Here is a 7,831-nt window from a genome sequence, read left to right as displayed (position 1 = left end):
CTTGTGACCACTCAGTGTATAGTTAGAGTATCGCTTAGCCTCTATGTAATCCAAGGATTACATAAAATTCAGCAGTGAACTGAGAATCTGTAGAAATTTCAACAAACCATGGTCACCTGATTTCGAACTTTCCGTATAATTGGGAGGAGAATGACGGCGCGAGAGGTGTTTGTTTGTTTGTTAAAAAATCGGTACTTCCAACTAGTTTAACTTATTCAGACACGAACACTTCCAAATGGTTCGCGTCCCATTACAACAGGGATGGGCAATAATGTTCGCGGGGGGGGGGCACTCCACGAATTTTGGTAAGTCGTCGCGGGTCGCACATTTCTACTTTATTAATTAAACTACCTCAACATCGATTGTATAAAGACCCTCATATATTATTTCCACAATTGCCGGGAGTCATGGCGGGCAGACAGAAATGTTAGACGCGCCGTACTTTGCTCACCCTACTTTAAAGAAAAGAAAAGTACGTTCCGCACTTTGGGGCCTTGGGTGCGTTATAAGAGTGACGGTCAAATACCACTATTCGGTCTGACAAGTGAAGAGTAACCTAAATGTTGGTGGTGGGTGGAGCTGACTAGTTGCCTTCCTTCTAGTCTGTCATTTCAAAATTAAAGACGGCTTTGTGAGAAATCCAACAAACAAACAACTCGAATTCTCAAAGAAAGACCACAATTGGGGAATGGTAACAAACCATAGAGGGATAGGTGGACCATCGGAACCCGCAATATTATTCAATGTAAGACCCAGTTTCGTTAGGCTTAATGTGTACTACGTTTTTGCGACTGTGTATCAGGTGATACTCTAGATTCAGGCCATATCTTCTGAGGATACTGACTGAAGAGTTAGTTAAACTGAACAGTACTGGTATCACGTGTTGTTGTTGTTTTTACTGTTTTTGAACTCCCATTATTGTTTTGTGTTATAAAAACCTTATTTTGAAGTTATTCTGTTTCATATTTTTAAAATGGTTTTTGATTTTGTAAGCTTTATTATTTATAATAGCAATTTGTAAATTGAGCTTACAGCATAATTTTCAGTGTTTTTAGCAAAAATGTGGGGTTTTGGATTTTCAGGTTTGTATAAACATATATTTTTTTTATCAAAGTACAGAACGTTCCGAACCCAGATGACGAAATTGTTTTTAAAAAACAAACTAACACAATGTACTATCTGTTCTCTGCTCACTGCGGGTATCAAACTCCTATTTTTAACGCTCTATGCCTTCAATTTCACCGTTGAGCCATCAAAGGGCACGACGAAATTCATCACGTCGTATAGGTTTTTACTACTAAATATGTATAACAACCAGAATCTTATGGTATCTTAGGCGACTGACTACAGGATATAACTGATCGTATGAGAATACAATACGATTAGTGTAACTTTAAAGAAAGCTGTCCGGTAAGTCAGTGGTAAAATTGGGGAATTGAAACGTTTCAATTTGGGGTCTGGTCCTGGCGGTGGGCCCATTCAAGTTAACAAAAAAAAAACGAACATATTTAATATTATGCACATATGAGGCTACATCATGAATGCAAGATGCTACTTGGTACAATCCTCCTCAAAATACCAATAAGAAACCGTTTGGTATTGTATTTTCATAACATATTATTATTAATTATTATTATATAATAATAAAATTGAAATTAGCTTTCATTTTAAATTTTAAGTCAGCATTTAAAGTGGCACAGCGGTAAGTCTACGGACTTGCAACGCTAAAATATGAAGTTCGATTCCCCGCAGTGGACACAGCAGATAGCCCAATATGGCTTTGCTGTAAGATAAACAAAGTCTACGAACTTATAACACTAAAAACCGGGTTTCGATACCCGTGGTGGGCACAGCACAGATAGTCCATTGTGTAGCTTTATACTTAACAACAACCAAATAAACAGTAAACTTACACCAGATTATAAAGAATTAGCGTAAAAAAATATATTGAATATTTAAAAATATCTTAGCGGTTTGGATAAAGCCACTTTAACATATGCATATGTACAGGTTATAACTCGAATAATGTTATTTTGAAGGTTACAATTATTGTTTTGTTTAATGTTTACATCTAGAAGACGAGAACGTTTACGAAAATATTTCCGACCTGGATTTAGTAAGACGGCTCGCGGAATTAAGAGACAAGGAAAATTGGCTCCTACAGCTTTTAATGAAAGCTAAAGAAGTTGAATCAACAACGCCCACGAAGGAAACGAGCAAGATATCATGGTTTGTATGTCATGCCACTAGATGGCAGCAATGCTGCAGTTGAGTACCATTTATACAAGGTGTCCGAAAGGTCTAGAACCGTAGGTGATTTTCTTCATTTTAGATACGTGACTGATTAAGGCACTGTCAAAGCATGAGAAGGTCGAGTTAATCCTGCTGTTAACTCAAACATGTTTCGAATTACAAGGGCAGCATCTGGAATACATTTTGTAAAATTCGTTGAAGTGCCTATGATTCGACTCTTTTCGGACACCTTGTAGATGTCGACATTCGAACTTAATTAATTAATAACAAATTCTAGTGATTCCAGTAGTCTATAGACGTGATTCCATCCAGTGGGCCCCCCAGTAGCACAGCGGTATGTCTGCGGACTTACAACGCTAGAATCCGGGTTTCGATACCCGTTGTAGGCAGAGCACAGATAGCCCATTGTGTAGCTTTGTGCTTAATTACAAACAAACAAACCATCAAGTGGTAAACACTGTAAACGACATTAATCGTGTTAAAAAACAAAAAAAAACTTTATGTTTATTAAGTAATGTCAACATTATTTACATTAATATAAACCATTTCCTGGTGTTATAATTCACAACTGTTATTAATTTGTTCTAATTAAAAGAGCATTAAAGCTTAACGAGTTATAAAACATAAACCTTTGAATAATATTACCATAAGGTGCCTACCACCTAGTGATCTTCACTAATGAAGCTACTGTCACTTCTATTACACCTGGCATGGTTTCGTAATTAGCAGAAAGTCTAAGGTTCGAGCCCGTAGCATGCCTCTTAACACATACCCACTTCACATTTTTATCTATAGGTGCGTAATGAAAGTGACAGTCAATCTCGCTATTCTGTTAAAAGTAGCCAATAGGTTGTGGATACTGCTGACGACTGGTTATTTTCTCTCTGGTCAGCAGTTTTAAAATAGTATACCTGAACCTTGAGAATCCTGACCTGGCCGTTTTATCGTATAAGGTGTCGTTCTGGTTGAAAATACCAAAAATTAAAACATAACATTATTAGAGGGTCATGATATGTGGATTATAGTGTACTGTTAATTAGTGATCCAAATTATAAAAGTTGTTAAAGAAATAAAGTTAAGATGAATCCCCTAAGATCAAGTAACAGAGATGTGAATCTACTAGCTCACTGGTGTTGTTAGATATTGTAAGAGAGAAAATACATTTTAAGGCTAAGACCTGTTTGGTTGAAAGTATTTTATGCTCATAGAAACCCACATTTACCAGTAGGATATCCCATAGAAACTCACATTAACCAATAGGATATCTCATAGAAACCCACATTAACCAACAGGATATCTCATAAAAACCCACATTAACCAACAGGATATCTCATAGAAACCCACATTTACCAGTAGGATATCCCATAGAAACCCACATTAACTAATATAATATCTCATAGAAACCCACATTAACCAGTAGAATTTCTTATAGAAACCCACAATAAACAATAGGATTTCTTATAGAAACCCACATTAACCAGTAGGATATCCCATAGAAACCCACATTAATTAGCATAATACCCCATAAAAGGTGAGTTTCATATACAGTTAGGAAGAAATTATTTCAAAGTGTGATAAATAGATTTAATTTGTATGAAGAATCATTAAATATTTTAAATATCTTTAAATGTCCCAATTATAAACCTTATTACTGACACTAGATTGTCAGAAATATGCATGAGTGTGGGTATATATATGGGCTATTCTACATAACGTCACTATCTAAAATAAGATTTTGAACTAAACAATACACTAAGTTAAATCGTGAATTGTTAAAATTCTGTTTATCTGTCTGTAAAAGTCTGAATATTAGTTCACCTGGCAAGGTGTTCCTTTCAACAATTTTATATTGTATGCTACTTGATAACTGTATCTTTTAAACAAAAGACTGCCTTTGTCCAAGGTGTATCTTCCGAGCCCTTGGGTAAACATTCTTCTATGTCAGTTGTACAAGTGAACATTTTTTTGGTTGTTTCAGGTCAACGTACTATGGTTTAAATCTTGTTCTAGCTACATTGGAAGACAGGCAAGACACAGTTATGAAAGAACCACAAAGAAAGCTTACATGCAAGCTAGTTGTATGGGCCGAAAACTTACTAAGGCTCGTGCAAAGCACAAAAGTAAGTAATAGTTACTTACTATTATCAAGTCTAACATTCTATACTAAATTTATCAACGAAAGTTTACCAATGCATTAGATATTATTTAGAGTCTTTTATGCTATAATATCAATTGTAGTAGCAGCTATGTTCAAAATATTCATTTGATTAGAATTATAACGTAATGAAGAAACAATGACAATAAGCTAGACCTAGTCAACTGTTTAAGCATTTTATTTATTAAACACAGCATACTTCTCACTATTCCTATTGCACTTCCTGTAGATACTGCAAATCACACTGGTTGATTTGTCTTAAAGATATGGTAAATATATTAGAACAGCAACTCTGACAGAATATATTTACCATCTTTAAGACAAATCAACCAGTATGATTTCTTTTAATGCGATGTTAACTCAACCTCAAAAAGCTGTGAAAAAACTTATGGTTAACGCCACATCCAATTTGTTCACTACAATATTAGAACAGCAACTCTGATAGAATTTTGTAATGAACAAATTGGATGCGGCGTTAACCATAAGTTTTTTCACAGCTTTTTGAGGTTGAGTTAACATCGCATTAAAAGAAATCACACTGGTTGATTTGTCTTAAAGATGGTAAATATATTAGAACAGCAACTCTGACAGAATTTTGTAATGAACAAATTGGATGTGGCGTTAACCATAAGTTTTTTCACAGCTTTTTGAGGTTGAGTTAACATCGCATTATAAGGGTAAATATTTTAATTTATGATTTTAATAAACGCGTAACAGACGTTACGAAAATATAATTTTTTTGTATTTCAACTTTTTCTGAAATTCACTAGTAATTTGATCACCATGTTGATTTTTTCTGATAAAAAGGCATTGATAATGACTAGTACAGCCCCTATGACTTGCCATTCTCATTCATAGTGCGGCATTACAGCAACATCATTCACGGGCAAAGCAGGTATTATCTCTAGAGAGCAACAAAGGAACAAAGGTAGCTAAAAGGAAGTCAACTTTATGGCCTTCTGGGCCTAGTGTTATGCGAAAACTCCATAGGTTTAGAATGAACAAAAAGTTTTGAACATTTCTGTATTAAAATAAGAAGCCTAAAAACGCATTTTATGCTGCCTACATATCACAATGTCAGCAAAGTTAGCTTAATTATGGGAGAAATTTGTGTTATATATATGACAAAGTTCAAGAATATTCAACTGACTCTACATAATTTTTGTACACATTTTTGGTTCAGTTTGCCTACCTTACTGGAAAAATCGGATTATTTATTTATTTTTTTACAGTTAAGTAAAGTATTCTGGAAATCTGGATATTCTCTAAAGTCTCACACTTCACCATTTCTTGCTAATTTCTCCATCGTGTTAACAAAACTAAGCATGGATTTATATGCTGAAACAAGTATATATATATGTGTGTGTGTATTCCCAAGAATGTGGATAAAAAAAAGTGATAATGTGTAAATGTACATATCTGTTTACCTATTCTGATAACCTTTTGAATGTGTTATATTTATTTCAGCTTCAGAATGGTAACAATAACTCAACAATTGATATAGATCTCAAACCAGAAATTTCCAAACCTTTTCTGGAGAATTTGCATCTGGAGTCAAAACAGCAACAAGGTCAACTGGAAACAACTGAACTTTAATAAAAACTTGTCCATGTTCTTTGAATATCGTGAAATGTTTTGTACAGAGAATCTTCATATAACAAATTTTAAAACTGCTAAGTAACCAGTGATTATTGGAAATTTGGTTCCCTTCCTTTAAGTGCTTTTGTTTAGTAATTATTCATAAAGATCACACACACAAATTGATATATAAAAAAACAGATTTAGAGAGATGTCGCAAATCTGTTTGGCTTGTCTTACAACAATGTTTGCGCTATAAAAAGCAGACGAACCTGACACAGTCATTGTTTATACTGATTTTCCTGTTATCGCAAACCAAGCGTCCTCTTAATTATTAAATCATCACCGTATCGCAAACTGTATACTTCTGTAAAGAACTCGGTGTTTTCCTAGTTATCTATAAGTAGGGTTTACAAGCTTTTGCTCATAAAGTCTTTAGCAGTATGTAAACATCTCTGTGATTGTTCATCATCACGGCATAAGAGTCCTGTCGTTCAATTAACCCACAAGACAGGTTGGACAATCCTTTGCCACTAAACTTTCACGTGGTTTATACAATGATTGCTTACTGTCAAATTAGTGTACTCCCTCAGTGCCTTACTTTATGAATGTCCACTAATGGTTAGTGTGAATTTAGACTTAAGTGATGATAATGGCATTTATAGTCTAGAAACCAGCAGTTTCCCATTTGTGCATGGAGGCCTAATATTAACACCAGGATTTTCATTTGTAAATGTAAAGTATCTTCAGAAATTATTATTTATTCGAAAAAAAAAAATATTTCATTATAATATAATTTTTTATCATTGTATTGTGCACTTTCCTATGTATCTAATTCTGTAAAGGTATGAAACATTATTGAGGGTTGGAATAAAATAACTATTCAAAAGTGGCGGAGATATTTTACGATTTTCTTTTACACAAACACATTTTTGTTTAGAACGCTATCCACAGCTGATTTATTACAATAAATAATAATACTTATAGTTATTAGAATTTTGTAATACTGTATTAATATAATTGAATTTATCAATCTGTATATTTACAAACAATAGTGAAAATATTTATAGTATAGTTACCCAGCTTCAGATTAACGTAACCTTTCACTATGGTTTTAGCTAGACTTACTAGAACAATGAATCCTTCATATTGTTATTGAACTAGCAGAGAGAGACCCACAAAATATATGCGGTCAAAGTAGTATCTTTATTGCAACAGTACTTCTTTAAAATAATTCTAATCGCAGACACCGAAATCTGTAAGTCCACTTGTCTTAGGCCTAACATTAGTTAAGCCTTTTTTAAGTTTGACCTATCTATATAAATATAAAGACGAATTGTGAGTTTGTTTGCACCCTAACTCATCCGAGCCTATTGGGCCATTCTCAACCAAAATTTGTATGTAAACACTACGAACTATGGGGAATGTCCTAAGGGAGTCAAAATTGAACTTAACCCTATTTCTATGTTCTAAAGCCTGTTGGTTAATTACTCCCACCCTATTGAGTCAATCCCAAACAATCTAGGCAGGTTGATGCTTTAGACAATGTTGAATATTCTAATAGGATTCAAGGTCAAAGTATAAAAGTTGTTGGATTGTTTCTCAAACAACCATGCTCAAAATCTGTATTTGTTGGTAGATGAAAAGCAAACTGCAAATGTTGTTTATGAAGAAGCTTTGTTATGATTTTAAAATTTTGAGATAAAGTTTATGTTCAAGTTATTACTTTAAACTATATGATTGTTGTTAAACATACATTGTTTTAATTGAGTTTAAACATTACTGTCAATTGACGGGTATTTTAGCCTGTATTCCATTAAGAGATAAATTAACACTCTAACGTGC

General features: G+C 33.9%; 1 long non-coding RNA gene across 1 annotated transcript in view; it reads left to right on the top strand.

The window, feature by feature from the left end:
- The window catches only part of LOC111089002, a 13,790-nt gene extending 7,024 nt beyond the window's left edge, over positions 1-6,766 (top strand). Inside the window, exons 3-5 of the long non-coding RNA XR_002613382.1 lie at positions 2,076-2,229; positions 4,232-4,373; positions 5,876-6,766. This is a non-coding gene — a long non-coding RNA (uncharacterized LOC111089002). The remainder of the gene's footprint in view (positions 1-2,075; positions 2,230-4,231; positions 4,374-5,875) is intronic.
- Positions 6,767-7,831: the final 1,065 nt, after the last annotated feature.

This window comes from Limulus polyphemus, unplaced genomic scaffold, assembly GCF_000517525.1.
Source record: "Limulus polyphemus unplaced genomic scaffold, Limulus_polyphemus-2.1.2 Scaffold4979, whole genome shotgun sequence".
In the NCBI taxonomy this organism is placed as follows: domain Eukaryota; kingdom Metazoa; phylum Arthropoda; class Merostomata; order Xiphosura; family Limulidae; genus Limulus; species Limulus polyphemus.
The sequence above is the reverse complement of the archived record's forward strand: the minus strand, read 5'-3'. Positions and strand labels throughout refer to the sequence as shown.